The sequence below is a fragment of the Parus major genome, chromosome 8 (genome assembly GCF_001522545.3).
Source record: "Parus major isolate Abel chromosome 8, Parus_major1.1, whole genome shotgun sequence".
NCBI classification, from domain to species: Eukaryota; Metazoa; Chordata; class Aves; order Passeriformes; family Paridae; genus Parus; species Parus major.
Window position 1 is genome coordinate 9,350,287 of NC_031777.1, and position 22,520 is coordinate 9,372,806.

The following is a 22,520-nucleotide window of genomic DNA, read 5'->3' on the forward strand; positions in this document are numbered from 1 at the left end:
ACATTAGAAATTTAAATGCACCACTGTAATCAGAGGAAGAAATAGTAGAATTGCATCATTTTTTTTGGCAGCAGAGGAGTAAGGGAATACCTGCTGCTATTATTTCCTGATGTCCTAGTTTAAGTTCACTAAACCAATGTGCCTCATGTTCTTAGTCCTTTAAACACAGGTACTTGTGTTTTTTGATATGCCAGGAGATAGGAATATGAGAAGATGAAACAGGATTTTTATTTGTTTACTTAAATGTTCTCATACAGGATTTTGTAGCAACCTTGGTCTGTACCTTTCCAGAAGCATTACTTCTCCCAGGTGACCAGGTTAAAAAAAGTGGATTTTTGGGGTTTTTATAATAAAACATATAGGGACATAAAATAAAAGACAGTGATATTTTCCTCTTCCACTGCTTTTCCCCTTAAAGGAGATAATTTTCTATTCTCATAAAGAACAAGTACTATTCTCTTTTGTAACTATCAAGTGCTTTTCTTTTTTACTTTTTTAATGTTCTCATTTATTACTAGACTATATTATTGACATAGGTGTAGTAGAAGCCTTCGTTTTTGGTACAGGAAGGGAGTTTTGTTAAACAACTTTTAGCCTTTTTTAGCCAGGCTCTGTACAGTACTTTCTCCCTGAAGTCATTATAGGAAGTGACAGATATTGCAAACTTGTTTTATAAGTATGTAATATGTCATATAATATTTTGAAATATGCAGTGATTCTTATTTTTTTTAAGTAGTATGGCATACAATGCCTCATTTTACTAATTAAGTTAGCATATACGGACATTAACATTTAAATGCTTCTTGCCTTCAAGTTAGGGCAGGTCATACTTATCAAAGTTTATTTTCCATCTTATTTCACTTTCAGAGTTTCTATCTGCTTCTCACCTGCAGTAAGGCCATAGCTGGGACACTCTGGGGGTGGTTCTGGCTGGCTGAAACAATTTGGCCTTTCATCTGTTCCTCCACCACGAGTTGTACCGATACAGGCAGCAGAGCGGTGCGTGGCCTGGGCAGCATTGCTGCTGTGCAGGTACTACAGCCTGGCCAGTGGGGTTGGTTCATTGAAGAGGTTTCAGCAGTGCATTTCAATCCTTTTAAACTAGGAAGAAAGCTTTTAAATCACTCTCTATCCAGCAAAAACATTTTGCCTCATGATGCTGAGTTCTGACATTGCAGAAGAGTGCTTGGACTCTGCATTTTGAATGCTTCTAGACAAAATTTCTCTCTGAAAAGACAAGCACTATTTAGTGAACTGAGACCTCCTTTGTGTTCCTTTTGTTACTCTTTTTGATTGACTGTTAAAACCATTTTTCCTCTTAATTACTAAACGATGCAGAATTGCATACTCATTTCTTAAAAATGGTTAAGACTTTTCTGCCTTAAAATGTGAAGAGAGTCTTCTGTAAAAATTCATGTAAAGAAAAAAAATGAACAGGCTAAAGTACCAGAATTATTTGAAGTGTATAAATAGTGTGCATTAAAGTTTTACTGGTATTTGGCTTTGGTTTTTGGAGACCCTTTTGTGGGGGTTGTTGTTTTTAATCTGGAGATCTCTGACCTTGATGGGCCTCCATTGAAAGAAGAAATTTTAGTTATCCTCCACCTTCTAATCCCAGGCATGCTGCCATGTACTTGGCTTCCACTTGATAAAGGAGGATACATATTTGTTAAATATTTGTGTGTCTCTCTTTTAATCATATAAACCTTTCTAATTAAATGGTATTGTGTCTCTGTAAAGAAATAACTACATCTTTTGTTGGATAGTATTTATTTTATGATACTGCAATAAACAAACCAGCATTTTAACATGGTAGGCAACTTCCTGGTGTTAAAACCAACAAAAACAAGTCCAGCACATGATTCACAGTGCGAAATTTCTTGTAAGGGATTTGCTCTAAATTTAATGGTAGCTCAAAATACTTGAAGGTTTTGAACTTGTATTTCTTATTAATTCCACAACTCAGACAAATCTTTGAAGAGCCTCTGAAACATTCCCCCTCCTTTTTTAATTTTTTTAAGTGCATACCTTTCCCTCTTCATAGCTTTAAAATGGAAGATGAAGGCTGTAGTAAAAGGCTCTTCAGCTGAATTCCTGTGAAATATGGAGTTTACTCCATGCTAAGTCCCCTGCAATCAGTACCAAATACCACACTAGTATGGCTTGGAAAATACCAGCCTGAATTAACTTTGAAAAAGGCTGAAGATGTTTCTCAAGAAGAGAAGCATCTCTTTAACATTCTTACCTACAATACCATGTTGGAGGTTTCAAAGGCCAGCAAAAGGGTCTCAGGTACCTCCGTCAGCTGCATATTTGCTTAGCTTTGGTCATAAAGCAGAGGCTGAGAAGATATTTATCTTCTCTGGCTTGTTACATGTGTCACTTATTTTGTGATGGTGGAATGATCTGGCAGCAGAATTATTTTTAAAACAGAGCTGAATCTCATTTATTTTCCTCTTCCCCCAAAAATTGCACTAATCAAAGTCCAAAAGTTATCCTTCCCCTCCCCTGAATAAATTTGCATAACTCATAGCAATTGCAATCTATTAAAACACCTGAAAAATAGATTTGGATCTGGGATTGTGATAAATATACTTTATCTGGAGGACTGGTCTTAGGGCATTTCTATATTTTATTAAATGATTTAACTGGATATTTTATTGGAAAATCTGGGATGAGTAGTTTCACTTGTCCTAAATGGACTAAAAACTTTTTCTAGAAATTATTTAAGTTGATATTGTTGCGCATAAGATTGCTTGCAAATTTCCCCACAAATTTTGTATTTTGTTCTGTCTTGAGCTGTTAATTATGCCAAACAACTTTGAGGTACTTCTGGCCCACTACATTAAGTACTAAGTAGCTCAGTGGGAGGCCATGTTGTTGTGCTTGTATGAGGGTGAGATAAAGTAGCATTACTCAGTGTGTTTAATACATGTGACCACTGAATGCCAGATTGCTAATTTATACAAAGTCCTTCACATAAAGAAATGAATCACTGTATACCATTCATTGCTACTTTTTTTTAACTGACAAACTGATAAATATTTCATGACCACAGGTAAGCAGAAAACTCACTTTTTCCAGCCCACAAAACTTTGAGTTCAAAACCACTGCTGTTCTACTTTGAATTTCAGTAAAATTTAGGACGAATGAAGAGATCTGTCTGAAATAGTTGATTTACTGCTAAATGTGAAACAGCTATTTTGGAGTCAGTGTGTCTGTTTTTTGACTATAAATTCTCTTTTAATCCCTGGAAATGTTTTCTGAAGCACTTTTCTTTAAAAATGGTACCACTCCACATGAAGTTTAACTTTATGAATCACCATCCTCCAGCTTGACAGAAAAGCCGACATTCAAAGACTGCAGTACTTGTGAATTAGGAGTCAAACATGAAGTGAAATCTTCTTATGTTTTTGGCGAGAAGTGGCACTTGATCCTTAAGGCAAAGAAATTCACTTCAACCTATATGACACATCACATTACGAGTAAGTGCACTGGCAGGGCTGTAAGATGAAATGCCATTTTCTGTTAAGTTAAAAGTAGGATGTTTTTTCCATTTCTGAGAGTTCTATTGCTTCATGTACTTGCTTTTGGAAATGAAAAATGGCAATGGCCCTGTACAGAAGTGGCCTATGAATTACAGAAAAGCAGCTTACGCTGAGTAGTGTGGCACAAGAAGATGCCAGGCATTTCGTGACGAGAGAATGCAGCACAGTCACATTGAAATTACAGAGCCCACAAAATTTAGTTTTGCTAAGTCTCTTTTTCTTAAATAGAGAGGAGAATGAATAAATATAATTAGTTATGCTTTTTAGCAGGCTTATAGATGATCAATATACTTACAGAACTTGTACAGTTAAGTACACAGAAGAAAGAGATAATACAGGGGTTTTTAGGTTTGTTAACTTCAGTATCCTGATCTAAATTACTGCTGCTAGGGTTTGAGGGTGATGTACAGCTCTGTGTATCATATACCATACAGAACTACCTAGAATTCTCTACTACTCTATAGCAGTGTCCAAAAGATTGTCTGCTTTGGTTTATAGTAGGATGAATAATGGGAATAATCCTAACACAGCTTTACACAGCTTGGGAATCAGAGAATAAACAAAGTGGAATTTCTCATATTATATTCTGAATCTGGAACAGGAGCCCAGATGAACCTGGGTGTCCTGCTGGCTTCACCAGTAGCTTGGTTTTTCCTTAAGGAAGCTTATAAAAAAGTTTCAATCTACAGAAATAGGTTTTATTTAATTGTCATTCTGGCATTTACATTGGAATTGTGTTCTACATATGGATAAAAGCAACTATAAGGCCATAGAGGTGATGGAATGAATGAAGAGAATTTTATTCTTTGCACTAGAGTTTGATAAATTGCTTTAAGATTTTTCTTGTTTTAATGGCTTTGAGACAATTTTATTTTCAAGAGTTTGAATCAGTGGAAAAAGAATAACAAAGACTTAAAAACAAGAAATATACTGCAGTGAGGACTGTAACCCTAGCTCACAAAAGCTTTTGCTTATAATAATAAAGACTGGAGTTGTAATTAGCTTTTTTGGAGTGTTTTTCACTCCAGCTGCACTAGACAATACTCTGACTTGTAGTTAATACATACAGACATATCTACTTATTTTCCTTTGCATTGCAGCATGTGTACTTCCCTAATTGGCAGCTTGCCATTTATATGTGGAAAACAAGATTGTGTTAGCAAGAGGGAGAGAGTTAGATATCAAATGTCTGCAGTGCACAAATATCTAAACTAGATTACTAAAAGGAGAAGATATTTAAGTTTGAATTTAGTTAACTTAGATCATAATGCACTTAGATTTTCTGTAAGGTTAAACATGAGTTACAAATAACCAAAGTCCGACTCAGACTGCCACTGTGAGATTTCATTTTAACACCCATTACTTTAATTTAATGTTGATGTGAAATCTGTGTAGATATCCAGAAAGAGTAGATTGATTCAATAAACCCACTCAAGTTTTCTCTTAATATTGAAACTTATGTCAAACTACTAAGATACTTTTCTCCCCTAATGAAGGATGGAACTGTGAAGGCATTCTGCTTTGGTTTTGGAAGTTAAACATCACAGGTAGGAACAAGATGACTGAATACAATGTTCTAGGAAATAAATGCTCCTTACTCCATACAAGAACTAAAAAATTAGCATTAATATCCCACAAATTTTTTTAAGTGAGAGAACTGATGTAACAACAAGTACTTTATCAGGGACTGTATCACTGCCCTTTTAAATGGATGTATTGCTAATCTGGTTGAGGATCACTTGGAACGAATTTCACGTGGCCTAGCTAGACCAGCACACTCTGTCTTGAAGTAAAGCATTAAAATAAATTATCTTCCCTGGAAAAGTCTTGCTGTGTCTTCAAAATTCTCTTGCTACATGTTAACCGAAATTGATTGTGAGTAGAGCCAACTTTAATTCTGGATCCTGTCCGAGAAGTCAAACTTTTCACTAGTACAAAATACTTACATAAAACCAGCAAGTTTTAACTAAATACCTAAATTCTAGAAGACAGGATTTTAGTTCTTTTTAAGCATGGATCTTGCATGCCTTAAGACATTCATGGCTTAAGGGCAAAGAAATAAAATAAATTTTTTAAATTCTTTCAAGGAGACTCAGTTTAGGACTTCCATTTCCTTAAATTCCTTTTGTCAGTGTCCCTTTTTCTCTTCAGTGTATGACAAGTGCTTGTAGTAATTCAGGTGTTGCAGATGGATTACAAGCTGAAAAGTATTGTGTGTTTTGTGCCTGCCAACATAAGGAACTGAATTAATAGGTTTTGAGTACTCAAAAGCAATGCCTTTCTAGACAGAGTACTTGAATTAGACAAACAGACTCTGAAGACTTTCTGACACAAGCTGTCTGCTATAGCTTGCATAAATCTGTGCTGAATGAATACTTAACTAGAATTACTTGGAAAGAGTCAATAGAAGCACTGCCAAATGAAACAAACAATTCTCTTAGTTCTGTAAAACTAAGGTGGTCATCAATGAACATAGTCACTACTGTATTAATGATTTAGTTATTAGAGGTGATTGGAACAGTGGAACACTGTTGAAATCAACAAAGTTTTTTTGTCTCTATTCCAATCTTGTATTTTATTGTTCTTATCCTAAATTTAGGGAATTCAGTAGCTTCCCTGATGTAATCAGTTAGAAGTGACTATGTTCAATGCATATTATCCACTGTTTTAGCAGTCTGTATGATCTCCACAGATTTTAAAAGAATTTCCAACTGATGGAGCCAGCCTTCAACCCTGCTTTGCTGGGAGCTTATCCAGTTTGTCACACAGGAATTCATTGACTTTCGTAAATTTGAGCACATCTTTTCTTTCTTTGCCCTTTCTGTTTATTAAATGTAGTAGCCCCTATCCTCTAGACAGCTTTTGTCAACTGAAACACAGAAGGTAAACCAGGTAAAGTAATTTTCCAGACAACGCAAAGTGATTTTTAAAGCACCAACAGTAGCCTCTTAAATATTTTTGATTTAGGTGTTTCTGTGAAAATCCTGATGTCCACACATATAACTAGCTTCACCCTTTGAGCTGGCTGGTAAAATGGTGATACTAAATAAAACATAGACTTCAACAGAGTTCAGAAACAGTTGGGTGGTGTTATTGTGTAATTGCCTTTATCAATCTTTACAGAATTGTCTTCTCTCATCAGCACATCTATATCTTGTTACACAACTCTGACTCAGTTAGCCTTACAGTTTTGAGAATAAATTAGTCAGTCTTCATGATCCAGTTCCAGAGATGTAAAGGATGTTTGCCCTGCTTCATTCCACTAAAAAGGTGTTTCCCTTCAAAATATCTGTATTTTTCCTCCTCTTTTCACCCTTGCAGATAAACCAGTCACTTTCCCAAGTGCTCTAATGAAGCAATATCATTTTATTAGGTGGCTTAAAAGACAGCCAGAAAATATTTAAATACCTGCTTACTCTTGAAGTTTACATAATGCTATTTTAGCCTGAAATAAGTTTTTATTAAATTTTCATAATAAGCCACTTATTGAACATTTGTTCCTACTAGGCATCCTTTAAGAAATACAAAAAATATATTAGGATCAGTGTTACAGGACCACGAGTCAATTATCCTTATGAAGAAATAAATGTTAAAGAGCTGTTTGGATAAGAAATGTTAAGAGAAAATTGAGTTTTAATTCAAGAGTATATAGAGAAATGAGATGTTCTTTCAGCATCACTGAGATAAAGTAGTGCTGGTCTGTTGACAAAAGCACTTACAGTTTGTCTTGGAGAGACTTTTTTAGATTTTTCTAATGTCAGTGAAAGGTAGAGTTACCAGCTCTGGAAGGCAAAAGTGCCCAACTTCCGTTTGCCTCAACAAACTTCTGCTTCTGATTTTAATCAATCTGGAAGTAATTTGACTATGAAAATAATTAGCATTCTCATGAAAAATCTGTTTTAATGCTGCTTTTAACTGCTGTGTTTAGGAAATGTGCTCTTGATTTATCAAGATAGGTATTCTGGTAGGTAACAATAGGAATGGCACTATATGAGGGAGACATTGTCTCCTTGTCGTTGTTAGAGCAGGATAAAATCGGAGGCTTCTGAGGCTGTGGGAAATGAGATTTCAGTACAAGAAATGTTTTGACTTTTAGTTAAAAGATTGAGTTCTACAGTGCCACCATCTTTTAAAGATTAAATCCACATGACACTATATGGAATACAATATCCATTGTTCATACTTCTTGAATGACTTGGAATCATGTGTTAACATGATGAAACCAGATGGGATGTTCAAACAGTAAACTCCATTCAGTGGCAGCCAGATGTCTTTCCTGGAGAATGGGGGAGGGATCCTCCAAATTGAAATTTCAGAAGATGGCAACTGTCAAATTTTGAGCAATTTATTCAAGAGATAAATATGTTATATTTGGGATTTAGTAATTGCTTATCTTTTTTTTTTAGGCAAGTTTGATCTCTCATCTTTGCTCCTGTCTTTAGATATGGATGTACCACCTGACCCAAAATGTTTGTTCGTCCCTAGTCCCCCTTTTCCCCTTAAATGAGGAAGTAAAAGTAAAATTAACTTGGCAAGTATGCTGGGAGATACAGGGGTTGCTTTTGTGGCTCAACTAACATCTTACAGACAAAAAAAAAGTGGAAAAAGAGGGCAGCAGAGAACAAATTAGGTAAGTCAAATGCAAACTGCATAATGTAGTACTAACTAAATTTTAAAAAAGTTTATCAAATGGTTAGCAGCCACTCAGAGAGTTTGTATCTCTAGATTAGATTAACAAATGTTTCTATTATAAACCAGTTATATCTGTAGCTAGATTTGCAGGAAATTCATGGATATCTCCTTGTGTCTTAAAAAACAAACCAAACCAAACCCTCTTCAATTGTGCTACCTTTGACCCTTAGAAAAATTCCACTACAGTGAGCTTTCAGCCGTGTGGAGAGACTGTAAATATGTTTAGACAGGTGGTATAGTCTGAGACCATCTTTAAGGAAATGGCAAAGAAGGTCTTCATTTAGAAATGTTCTCATATAATGAAGTATGCCCAGCATACTTCAGTGCAGAATGCCTTTTCCAGTGAATCTTGCTGCTTGTCATGAATTAAAGTACAAGTTTTCAAACAAAACAATTGAAAAGCAGTCTCCCCCACATTTGTCTTTAATGCTATCTTAACATCACTTATTTTACATTTGTGCAGTAAAAGAAATGACAGCCAATTTAAGTTTCTAAATTTAAAGCTACTGGATGACAAATCTTTGGCAAGGAGGGGTGCACAATTCTAGTCTTCGTTGTGCTTGCTTCCTCCTGTTGTAGAGAGATGAGGAAAAAAGGAGCAGGAAGCTCATTAAGATCTTGTAGCCAAAGGCCACAAACCCCTCTCCCATAAAAGTCTCAAATTTTCTTGACTGTCTCCTCTTCCTTTGCAACATCCAAAACACGCAGTGAATCCTGAGGGCATCCAGCAGGAAATCACTGCTGTCTGTTCTGTGTAAATCCAGAGAAGGAAAGAAAAGGACAGGATATAGGCACTACATAGTGAGTTACTCATCAGAGAAGCATTACAGGACAGAGTAGAGACCTTTACTTAATACAATAAAATTTGGGAATTCAGCCAAGTCCCACTGGTCCTTTCAATGGCCTTGGTGTTCTCACAACCTGTTCATGCAAGGCAGCATTCTCCTTTCTCCAGGAGTGTGTTGGAAACATGATGGAGGCCTACCCCACTGGAGCCTTCTGGGGCTAAATGTGATTCCCTGTGCTGGCTGCTACAAAGGTACAGGTGCGTTGCCATCTCCTCAGAGAAACAAGTTGTGTATCTAAGAAGTAGATTAATGAACCTGATACATATTCAGTGTTAGTCCCTGATCCCTTTGAACTATTTCTTGAAGTACAGGATTTTTTTTTATTTTTTTTTTTTATTTTTTGTATAAATTTAAACCAGTATTTCAGCAAAAACCATCTTGATTCCTCTTCAGAAAGGACAGGAACCTCATCAGTTTTTTAAGTAACTTAGGTTTCACTTCCTTCACTAACAGGACGATAGAGTTAATTTATTTTTTTTTTTTTGTTTAGAAGATCTTAAATTACCCCAAATTTAATACTGAGTCTGAAAAACTCAGCTAGAATACTGATATGGAAAGAATAGTCCTGATTATTGATTCTCTAAATGAAGTTGTAAAGTTGAAGTTGTGTAAAATTTATTCCCTGAATATAAGTACAAAACTGTCATAGGATAGTGGTTAGAGGGATATTTTTTCCTCTTTAAAAAAAACAAAACAAAACAAAACAAACACCAAAAAAAACCCAAAAACCCCACAAATCAATGTTTTTTTGTGGAGTTGACCATCCAGTAAGGCAGTAAAACTTTATAATTACAAATAAATACAACTTAAAAATAAGTTTGCCAATGAGGTGAGGAAAGAGGAAGCTTGGATTTACAGACAAAATGTCAGATGAATCCCACAGATTGAAATACCAAAGTTCTCTAAGTTGACCTAGTGAAATTTCATGAGACTACTGCTTGCTTTCCTGTACTATTTTGTATTTTAAGGAAATAACAGAAACTAATCAGATGGCAACCTGGTTATTTTTTGAGGTTTCCAATAAATGAAAATGTAGATCTGAAGTTGTGATCTTGTGTCAATTTAATGAAAGTATTTCTGTGTTTTTGAACTGCTCCATAAAAAGGCACTATTTCACTTGTATTTATGCTTTTAAGTAAAATTTTTAATACTGTCATCATATGTAATGTTGTGTATTTATGTAACTAGTTCCAATTTTTACATCTTTACATTTTGCTGTTTGCAGAGGAATACAGCGATTCAGGGCAGTGCTGTTTAGAAAAGCAGATTGGATGGGGGTAGAGGAGATGGGTAACAAACTGCTAACCAGCAAATGGATTTCACAAGAGAAATTTGTCTCTAGTTTTAAAATTTGGTGAACTGATGCTCTGAAGCAAACCTGAGCTCTGGACCTGACATGAAGAGAATCTGGAAAGAAGGTTGATTTCTCTTCCTTGTCTCTGATATATTAGGAAATAATTTACTTGAAGAAAACTGGAGGATTTTTTAAGCGTTATGCAAGACTTAACTATTACATAAGAATAACAGAAGGAGACACCTGGTTGTTTGGGGTTTTTTTGTTATGGCATTTTTCAACTGACATGAAAAAAAAATATAATTAAACACAATTCAGAGATGTTTTGCCTTAATTTCCTTCTTCAGGTAAAATGCATAGTGAAGGCACTAGCAATGATTGTAAGGTAGAGGATGAGGGAAACATATTCATGAGAAGAAGAAGGTTCAGTGGACAACTTTGTATTTTAGATGCACATATTGCACGTGGGAGAGACTGATAATTCATAAGAGTAAATGAATCAAAGCACAAGAATATTATCCTATTTCTGCCATGTTGTTTTTTCAGCAAATTTAGTTTGCTATCTGACAATTGTAACAAGTCAGTTTAAAATTTACAGAGAATAAGACGGTCTCCTCTGAAAGCTGTAATTTTGACGTTCCAAAATAGCAGAAAATGAATTTATATTTTTTGTAATCTAGTTTTTATTTACTTAAATTAGAATCTTGATTATTTCAGTTTTGTTCATTTTTATACTTGTAAATCATTGTAATGTCAGTCATTTGCAAATATTGCAAAACCTTCATCTTAGTTTATAGTCCTGAAAAAAATTTTAACTAGCCACCTAAAGCAAGATAGATGAAACCACTTTTCCAGTCAAAGGATTCTGAAGTTCTGGGAGTGAAGGACCCAAATCACTGCTTCCACTGATATACAGCAGACTCAAAAGTGATGATCTTGACGAGATGGTAGCTGAAAACTGTGAGAATTTACTTCATTGTTTATTTCAAGTCCAACTCTTCAGTGCCTCTGTGTTTCCTTTACAGAAACAATGTCTGTTTTCAGTCTGCACAAGTAGTTGAATTCTCAGTGTGCAAAAAATACAATTATGACAAGTACACTTGACCTTCAGTGAAATTAAGGAGAATACCACCTGCACTAAATATGTCTTGTAAACAAATCCAGAAATCAAATCCAGTTGCATGTCTTACTGCAGTAATAACTTTTCAGGTTTTTAAAGTTTTGACTTCTAATTGTACCCTACTCTTAAACAAGGAGTGTTGATGAGTTTTTAGCAGCTGCACTGTGGACAGAAGCACTTTTTGTGCTGAGATAAAGCTACTCAGCTCTAGAAATAGTCTGTCACTTCAAACAAACTTTTTTTTAAATTTTTTTTTCCACTATTCTCTTTGAGTTCCAGTGTTTAAATTAAATTGAAAAACATAAGAAAACTGTTTCAGGACACACTTCCCAGGATATTTTGACCTCTTGACCAGTAGCCACTCCTGGAATAAACTACTATATTAAGATCCACATTTTGTTTTAAAGAAAAATCTCCCCCAGAATCAGACCCCTTAAACTATTTAGGTAATAAAGATGGCCTAAGCTATTTTTTATTTAGCAATGTCATTGGAAAACACCAAAATATTCTTTCAGAGAGGTACAGCTGCTTAGCATATCTGAAAGGTAATCCAGTAAAATAAATGTTTTAGTCCAGATGCAAACACATCTCTGTCATAGAAATTCCCTAAATATAAACCCTCATCTGAACTCTTTTTATGTAAGTCTTACCTTGAAGTAATGCTGTGCATAGAAGATGTGTTATCCTGGGTTATTCTGGCTAGACTAGTAGGGTTTTCCATGAAGCCTACCTGCTGCTATTCACCTCTTTTAAACCCATCCTTTTCCTCCTTTCTTTTCCTTCAGTGTACTGAACACTCGTCAGCATAGCTCACTGAGGAAGGAATGTGGAGAATTCAGTTATTTGAAAGTTTTAAATTTCTAAATCATGATTTTTAATCTTTGGAGGGGGTATAGTTAGCTAGTATGGATAACAAAGTGCAAGAACCATGAATTTACAGTCTTGGATTTGCAGTAAGCTTTATGCCACTGGAGAAGGATGAGTTTTAGTAGCTGGTATTACACAGTGAAAATCATCTTCAATGCCAGGTGAAACCCAAAGGAGCCAGAAGTCCAGCAGCATTGTGCACACAGAGGAAAATGGGCTCCTTGCCCGCAGTGGCAAGAAATGCCCACAGAAACCTTTCCAGAAACAACACAACACTTCTAATGGTCTTGAAGATGATGGTACCCAGAATATACTTTCTCCTCAGAAAAGTTAAACTGCAGACCTCAAAAATCTTAGCAACCATCTACTAAACATAAAACATAGAGAAATAATTATTTGTGTACTTTTATATATTCATTACTAAAATCTGTAGAATTTATAGATTTAATACATTATTTTTGTAAATCAAAATTGATATTGTACAGACTTTATGTAGTTTAGCTCTTTTTATTATTAGTTTTTAAAACTGCTGTTTTTCTTTAAAAATTTTATCAGTCCAAATCTAATTAATAACTGTACAAGAAATCTTTTCTTTTCCTGAGGAACATAAGCTGTATTGCCTTGACTATTTTGTAGCAATGGGTTTTGTTTTTCTCTTCCATTTCCATAGCAAAGAGAATTAATTTAAGAGAGATCAATAGCATTGCCGGCATATGTTGCACAGTGTTGGGGAGCATGAGATGAGTTTATACTTAATCTTGTATCTTGTTGTATAGAATTATGTAAATTAAATACCCCTACAAAGAAGCTTTTGTTTTTATTAATTTAATGCAGCAATACTAATAAGGGAAAATGTATACAACAAATCATTGTGTGTACTTAGGATAAAAAAATCTGCAAACCCTTAATATTGGGTGGGCGTAATGGATGTGTAAAGTGCTCTATGCACTTTGCACTGTGTGAAACCTGCAGAAAGTTTCCAGTAAAGCACTTGCAAAAATGTTGCACCTGGAGCAGGGAGGAGTGAAGAGGGCAAGGGTCAGCATTAGGCATTAAGACACTGACTAAACAGACTTTACACTCGGTGAAAAGTCCAGACAACCCCTGCAGTGTCATCTTACAACTCTGGTTTTCTTCTTTTCAGGACATAGTAATCCATAAATACACTCTAGTCACCGGCAGCTTAGCTCTTCCCCCGCTTCTCCCCCTTTTTAACTCTCCTTTCATTTATAATTCTTACATAAAGATCTGAATTTTTAACCCTTTCCAAGTCTTTTAATCAGCCTTGGGAACTGCTTTTCTTCACTGTTCTTCACTTTATTTGCTAGACTTATCTTTTTAAATCCTTTCCTTTGCGAATTTTTCTCTCAGAAAAATTGTTTCAAATATACTAAAAAAAAAAAAAAATGCTTGCAAACAGTAGTACAAACTCAGTGTATGGATAAGACATTCTGGGAAATTATTGGATTTTTACTTCTTAAAAAGGCAGTTATTAAACTCTGTTATCTACTTAAAAGCAGTCTTTGTTTCTGAAGTTTATTAACCAGACACTCTATGTAAAATATCTCATGGGATGTAGTATAAAATTTTTTTTTGCAACTATTTCTGAGCTTATTTGTTTGGATAGATGAAACTAGTTTCAACTGGGATGCTGAAAGAGAAGAATTGTCTTGTTTGCCTTTGTTGTTTTCTTCAGTCACACAAACAGAGAAAAACCTCATCAATTTCTCTAAACTGGAAAAATGCAGAGGTAAAACAAAGAGGTGTTTGTACTTTTATTATACAATTAAGTCTTTCCATTTTGCGTCTATTACGCTTAGTAGATGAACGCATGAGACCAAACTGATTTTAATCATTTTATCTGATCCCATTATCCACATCCCATGGCTTAAGAGACTGGATAGACTCCTAATATAGTCTGGAGCCTTAACAGTAAAAACAGGCTGGTGAAATACAGTCCATCAGTTGCATGGAACCATGCACATTTTGCTCACTTCCTCTCCTTGTTCTGAGCACTGCACGAGGCTGTGCTTCCACGCAGGATATTTTCTTCTTACTCACTTTTCACTACCCTACCCTTCCTGCAAAGCTGCTGAGATGTTCAGCAGCTCTGTTACATTGCTTTTTCATTAATTTTTACATCTTGTGAGCAACACTGATACAAGATAGCTGAAAGTCTGAGTATTTCTTTCTTAGCGTGCATGAATATTGATTAGTAACATTAATAAGAAAATGTTTCAGGTGGTTTTTTTTTGTTTTGCACAGAGATCCCTCATATTTCCTCAGGGTCAGATAACAAAGTTTCCAGTTCATGTGTGTGTCAAGGTCATTACTCAGTCACAAAATGGTGGCCTCAAAAGGTCTCCTGTCAAGTCTCTTGGCCAGTGCAGCTCACTGATTTCTGTGTTCTGTGCAGTGATTTTTAGCGTTGCTGCTGAAGGGATTCTAACTTGGTCTGTTCAGTGGTGGAAATCAAAAAGAAATAGGAACAGAAGGTGAACGTGGGAGCACAATTGAATGCAGGCAGAGCCCAGCGGAGGTATTTATTTTGTATTTACTTTTCAGGGCAATGTGGTCTGTAGAAATGAAAGACCTGTTTCAGCACGTGCTGAACGTCGAGGGTGGAAGTGGTTCTCTCGGTGGCCGACAGGCCTTAGAAGGACGTGTAGGCTCGACGCCATTCCAACATCAGCTCCTTGGTGCAGAGTGCCAGAGGCACTGTGTGTCCAGGGCCCCAGATTTAACTCTGGTCATGCAGTGCAGCATTTAACCTGCTCTGTCTCACCGGTACCCTGGGACAGTCTGTTAAATAAGCCACTGGAGTCAGTGTTTTAGTGGTAGGCCTTGCGTGAGCATTGAATCTACAACATCTTTACAGACGGAGCAGTATCATCCATTTATCCTATATTCTGATATTTTGTTGCAACTTAGTAAAAAAGAAGAAATGAATGTTCAAGTACATGAAGAACTTTAGGATACTAAGCTTGAACTGAATGTCATTGATCTCTTGAGAAAGAGGCTTTGTATCTTGTCTTTTTGTATCTTTCTTGTTGTAGAAATACCACACCAAAAATGATCTCACTTAATAACATAAACAAAAGACCATTGTTCTGTCTAGCATTTTATGTTGTTTTCAAGCATCTGAGGTCTCTCCTGAATCCTTTTCTGTGGTATCTCATTACTGACCTCGTAATTATAATCACACATTCAAAACTTAAATTCTGTTAATGTGACGTAGATGAGAAGCCAGGCAGTTAAATGACTTGCCCAAGGCTATGAAACATCTTGCTGTAGAGCTGAAATCAGACCTTTTACCATGTCTGTCTGGCCAGACCCAAGGTCTGGGCTTTGTTTTATGTTGTCAGGCATGTTTCTTCATGCAAATGTTACTTGGACTGCATGCTTGACATATAGCAAAGGCCATACTGCCCACTGAATTTTCTCTTGGATTGTTTTTCACCTTAACTTTAAAATGATTGGGATTTTAATGAAAACCTTCTTTCTTCAGGTTATCTTAATGAAACCATTTTCATAACTATTTTTCAGAATTTATATTCTACAGGTGTTGTTTATTGATTTAAGCTTATAGTGATGATATGAAACCACCAACCATTGAAGCATAATGTTAAACTGAACTGTGAGGAGTAGAGTGAATTTGTCCAAAACAGTACAGACAGAAGTCTGTTGCTACTTTTTTTTTAACCAAACTTGCTCTATATTGCTCTCAATTAGTCTTTTTCCCTAACCCCTTTTCTTCTGAAGAATTCCTTTTACCCACTTACCTTATCCATCAGCTATGTAAACACGTATGTAGGACTTTGTGCATCCTTTGCATACTCGTTAAATCTCAAATATTGTTATATTGCTTCACACACATCTCATTAAATGCAAATAAAATAGCAGGTAAGGCTGCAGTGATGTCCTCTGGGTGTGTATTTCTGTAGGTAATGTTTGTGTGTGATACACACAGTCTGTACCTTGCATGTAGATCACACAGACACAATCGAGGCTGATCACAACCAACGCAGTGTGGGTGGGATGCGTGTGGGTGAAATCTATGTAGGCAAATTTGAAGCATTTGAAGATTACAGATATTTAAGGGTCAATATTTTGTACAGTGGAAAATTGTATTTTTCAGACTCTTCTAAAAGGTGCTTTTCAAAAATTTATTTAAGTACCATATCCTTCAAATCTGCCTTCATTAGAAAAGGTAAAGCAGTTCATGTTTTAATTCAGCCACATCTTTCAGTCCTTTTTGGTCATTCTTTCCTTCAGTTTCTTTTGGGAGGTTTGTTTCCAGTTTTATGGGGTTTTGTTTTGTTCTGTATTTTTTTAATATTTGGCCATTAAATGATGTCAAGTACCTGCTTTTCTGGTGTCAGACATACATCTTCCTTGTTACATGCACTTCTAAAAGAGGAACTCACTATGAGTTCTGCCTGAATGCTGCTAGATTTGCTGCTGTACAAATAATACAAATTAAATATTCTTAATTATTTTAGCTCATACTAGAAAAGATTCAGGACAAAGGAGAGATTGATGCAGTGTGCCTTACAATGGTCCTACTGATTTCTCTACTGGCCTTTCCTCTGCACATGGTCAATTAGAATTGAAAATCCTGTGCTGATTTCATTCGCTGGAATTTTTAAGCAGGTCAGGAAGAAAGATGTTATTGAAAGGAAAAGTCTCATCTAAATAAGAAAAGAACACGTGGCCATCTGGTCTACACTGTACCATGCTGAAAGTAGTTTTGACTCTGCTCTAGTTTGAGCTTTGCAACAGTTTGCTAAAATATCAAACAGAAATATGTTTACCTTAAAACACTCCGTGCTTTTTATCTGTAAAATTGCTATGTGCAGTTCTCTTCCTATCTGTTAAGTATGAGCTCATTTGACCCTGTTACCTTATTGAGACTGTCTATGTTTCTGGTAGGTTCTCAAGTTACTTCAGCTCTGTAGAGGTATAAGTGAAACTACCAATCTTTTTAAAGTTTTGGAGATAATTCTGAGCACTTTATTCCTAGGATTAAAAGTCACACTTCTGTTTGAACTAGGAAAGGCTCAAACAAGCCAATGCAACAGGAAGCATGGGGGGAAGAGGGGAGAGGAGAGTTTAAAAAAGGAAATTGGAACTAGAAGTCTGTGTGAGTAGCACCATGGAATTTGCACAACCAAATGTAGGCCACAGGCTAAGAGACAAGCTGTAATAGATATCAAAATTTTAAGGAATGGAGTCATAAATATGCATGAGCTTCCATGATTGCATTATTTCAGCATCAACTATTAAAAAGTTTAAAGAAGTCAGTAAAAAAAACAGAGGTGAGCGATTTTCACACCAGGTAAATAAATTCGTCTTCTAAAAAACTAAACCACACAGCTCTAAATCTCAGGTGCGTGGACAACAACAGCAGGAGAGGATAATGCCATCTTTAAAGCAACACTGCTCAGGTCCTTCCTACTCTAGTGAGAGCTGTTGTACCCAGCACTCACAAAACCCAAGAGACCTTACTGGAAGAAGGGGAGAATGTTGAACTAAACATGGAGGCAAGGGCCCTGTACTCATACACGCTGGCTTAATGCTTATTTCTTATGTGATTAGATATTACTTTTGCACTAACAACAGTGCATGAATTGCCAGTTGAAATACTCTTCTAAGGCAAGGTAGTGTGTAAATCACTTCTGAAGTTTAAAGGAATTGATTTGCGTAGGATTTCAGCCTTTAGGAAAGGATAAAAATACGACTGCCTTGTCATTACCTTAAGAAAATGAAAGTGAGCACTTCATAATTTAGCTGCAGGCATTATTTTGAAACACATTTTTTGAAAGAAGTGACAAATTTTGTCCTAAAAATAATATGCAAGGATAAGTAGAAAGGAAATTATCACTTTAATACTACTGAACATGTGTACATACATAAAATTTACAAATATATACTCCTCATTGTGTAGAGTTTGCTTGTGTATTTCATATAAAGTGTGTAAACTGTTCCTTTAGAAATGCATTCAATTCCATATTTACAAAAAAAAAAATATAAAATGCAGGAATACAAATTTGACCACAGCTCTTGATTAATTCACTTAATTTTTCTGAAATCTCTATTCAGGAATTTTGACTTTGCTGTGGATATTGCTGCTACTACGTGCAATCTTTTGTTTGCATGTCTCCATTGCTATTTTGAAAGGAAGTTTTTTTTTAAAGATTAAATATGGGAAACTTATGCTGGGTTCCTTTTCTCATAGTCTTTATAAGCAATGTTAGAGAAAAAAAGCTGAAAAAATTATTATCTTTCCATTAGGATACCTGTTAGAGTAATTAAAATATAGTTTAAACATTTTCAGGGAGTAAATTAAATGCATTGTACGTGTGTGCACGTGGCTGTATGTTTTAAAATGTATTTTCTTTTAAGTCTTTCTCATACAAAGTTCACATTGAAAGGCAAATATTAGTCATCATGTTTATCACACCATAATTTGTACCACAAGACAATGAAATTCCAAAGAATTTAGAAAATAGGTTGGACAGCACAGCATACGTTTAAAGATTAAATAGAATACAGGCTTTGAATCTGCCTTTCCCCTGTATGTCTGCTAACCCCACCCATAGCCACACCAAACGGAGAGCAACTATTTTTGGGTGTACTGCATTCCCAAGCCCAACTTGGTGGCACGGTGACACTGGGCCACTCGGCATTTCTCTGGGCTGTGGCTCGCAGGGCCAGCCCAGTCCCCTCCATGCGCCCCTTCGGATTGAAGAGAAGCTATTCACAAAGCATTTCGCTACTGCCTCGTTTGAAACTATCATAAAACTGTCTAGGAGCTCTTGCTAATCCCTCTAAACGCAAATATCTTGTAAGATTTCAGCTCGACGGGCATTCAGGAATGGGTAGCTGTACAGTAGTTTCTTGCCTTTATGTAATAGATCAAATGCGCATACAAAACCTTTACACGTATTACATATTTGAGAGCTACACAGCAATTATGTAAGTGATGCATGAACTTAAAATACTGCATTGACTGTAAAGCTAGAGTAGAAATCACAGTAAAAACGGGAAACACTGCATGTCCCTAGTTACACTGTGCTGGAAAGTGTGTGCGTGTGCATATGTTTTGTACAATAATGTGTATATATGTTTACAAAGTTTCTTATTTGGTATGTTTTTTTGCAAACCATAACAAGTTGAAACTGAGCCTGGCCGACATAAGGAGGAAAGGCTTGTGTTTGTCTTTAATCTTCTCTGCAGCACAGTTCAGACTTCTGTCTGATCTGCACATAGCAGAGCAAGGGGCTTGCCGTGCATTGCGTGCAGGCTCCTTGATTGTGGAAGGGAAAAAAAATCTGGCTGGAATCCAGACAGGCGAGCGCAGTGCTCTGTTGATCATTGTGTCTAGCCTTCAGGTGTCTCAGCTCACAGTGGGCGGCGGGTGGGGGAGGGGGAGATAACAGGAGGGCAGACAAAGAATAAAACAGTGTATTTACAAAGAAAAAAAAATTCTTATGTAGGAGATTCACGTCAAATCCTTTTTTAAAAAATGCTTCTTTTAACGTTCCTCTCCCTGCAGTGGGAGCAAGCAAACATCTGTCCAGGAAGATTTATTTAAGCCATAATTAGTAGCGTCTGGAGTCTTTCAACAATTTCTCCTTATTGCATGTATTTTTTTATAATTTTTTTTTTTTTTTTTTTTTTTTTTTTTTTTTTTTTTTTTTTTTTTTTGGTAAAGAAGTCCGCTCATCTTTCACTTAGAAACTGTTTTCACTTCATGCATTATTAGAGATCCAGCCCAGCCAGGACCGAATCAGATTTCTATTGTCTTTGCTTTTCCCCTTCTGATCGTAGTTTTCAGAATCTAACTTTTGGTAGGGAAGGGGGGTGGGAAGGATCATGCAGGCAGGAGGGAAAGACCTTATTAAAGGTCTTATGAGCAAGTGGTGGGGGGTGGGGGGGTGAGGGAAGGAGCAAAAATACAAATCAGTGCTGTTTATTATACGGTTATTCATTTGGGTTCAATTTCTTTTTCAAGGAAATTGAAAAAAAAAAAAAAGCGCTGCTTTGTCTGTTGCTTCTGTTTGAGAACTCTCATAAATCTTGCCCAGAAAACAACTTGGGCTTAAGGAGATCTGGCCAGTAAAGCTCTGGGAAACAATTTCAATGTCTCCTGCTATGGATATTCTCTTCTTTCTGGCCCCTTCGTCCCCGCTGCCCCCTCCACCCGACCTTCTGACGTTATACCGTGGAGAGCCCCACACCCTTTCCCACCCCACCAGGAATCTGAGTGAATGCAAGCTGCAATCAAGAGGTAAAGTTGCTTATCAAAAAGCCTGTCCTCATGCTGAGCAGATATTATACTAGTTGTGTGTTTTCAGTCCAGCCATAAGCCTTTCCTAACACTCCCCCCGTTGCCCTGCCTCTCCCCCTCCCCCCGTGGAAGGGGTGGGATGGGAACCTTGCTCGACTTCATTGTTCCAAATGTAAGAGCTATTTGCCCCAAAGTGTCTTCGCTGTCTTTCATAGCTAATTATAATAACTGTCAGATGTCTGCAAAGTCTGGGCTGCCCTTGCTGGCGGAGTTAAAGTTTGCCTTTATGTTTTCCCCTTGGGGACAGATCAGGCCTGATTAGACACAGAGTACAAATAAAAGTGAACAACATACGTGTGTAGGGCTTTTTGTCTTTGTTTTTCTTTATGAACAAAGCAGCACGCTGGCTATGTCAGGAAGCAGTGTGTCATGCTGCATGCATGCAGGCACTGCCCTGGAGGATAACTCGCTTTTGCTTTTTTTTTTTTTTTTTCTCCCTCTTTCTTTTATTGAAGCATGCAAGAAATATTTCTGAATTTAAATAACACTTTAGATACTTGTTTATCTTATAAGAAAAGTAATCATAGATCTGGGCACGTAGCATTTTGACATTTTTAAGAGATTTGTTTTTCTGTGTGAAAATAAAAATAAATAGAGCCCATACTCACAGTTTTGTTGTGCTATGCAGGTCGTTGTCTCCTTCTGCATCAACAAGGAGGGCTGGAGAATGTCAAGGGTGCAGAATCCCAGTTTAATTCAGGAGAAATGTATAAATGTGCTTCCTGAAGTCGCCTGGAAGTCAGCCACTTGTGCTCAGACATCCCATTGCTGCTCTGCACGCTATACTATCTGCAGTTCTGAATTGAACTAAATACTGCCCATGTGAAAGACAGGGGAAACACAGTCATGTGGGACACACAAATCCACTCTATTGGCTCTGAAGGCACAACTTCAGCATTCTTGCATTTCCACCATTGGTTAACAGTTCAAGCTGAAAGAGTCTAGGTCCTCCTAGTGAGTCCGTTTTCCCTTTATGTTGGAAGAATGACTGTAGGATTTTACAGTGACAGGATTAGTTAAGAAAGGGACTGAAGTCATCCCTTTGACTGAAGCTGGTGGGTGGGGATTGGAAGCTGTGCTTTTCTCAAGTCGACGTTTTTCCTTTTTCTGCCTGCATTCTCAGCGTCAGGAAATGCTTGCAGTTAACTTGGCCAGCAGAGAGAAACTGAAGTGACTTTTTCAGGTTCGGGGTTAGGGACTTGACTTTCAGAGTAACACAGTGTTACAGACAGTACAATGATTTTCATGTGAGTAACTAATCTGTCTTACCAAACTTGATATTTTTCCCTTTTTCAGATTTTTTTTTAAGCTCAGAAAGGGCTATATCAGGATCATTTATCCTGAACTTTTGTATCACATAAAGCCAGATAAATGAATCCAGCAGTTTGAAAGCCTAGACTAATAATTTGACAACAGAATAAAGATTTTACAGAATTACTGTATCTCTGGGGAATATTATTATATGGTCTAAGTAATATTTTGAAAGAAGGAACAAATTCCAGAAAATCTGTAATTGCTGATCTCTGAGAATAATGAAGATATTAAGATTAAGTAGGAGGGAAGAAGATTGACTATTCCCTATTTTGGTATTCTGTCATTTGTCTGATTTAGTTATGCCAGCGTGAGCAGTAATTTGAAACGGTACTCAGTCATGTGTGACATACTTCTCCAATTAACCCTTATTAAAAAGACCTTTCCCAAATCCCACATGCAGGTTTTCCTAGAATTACAGAAAACAGAGGTATGGCAGGTTTTCAGGGTTTGTGTCCATCCTCATCTCTAGGCAGATTTATCTCCC

At 36.5% G+C, this 22,520-nt stretch overlaps 1 long non-coding RNA gene across 8 annotated transcripts in view; it reads right to left on the reverse strand.

Annotated features, from left to right (window-relative positions):
* Positions 1-22,308, reverse strand: part of LOC117244807 — a 62,264-nt gene extending 39,956 nt beyond the window's left edge. For 3 of the 8 annotated variants that reach the window (XR_004498587.1, XR_004498585.1, XR_004498582.1), the window contains exon 1: positions 21,331-22,307. This is a non-coding gene — a long non-coding RNA (uncharacterized LOC117244807). Of the gene's footprint in view, positions 1-21,330 lie in introns of all 8 variants that reach the window. The other 5 variants (XR_004498589.1, XR_004498583.1, XR_004498586.1 and 2 more) reach the window with 4 other exon arrangements.
* Positions 22,309-22,520: the final 212 nt, after the last annotated feature.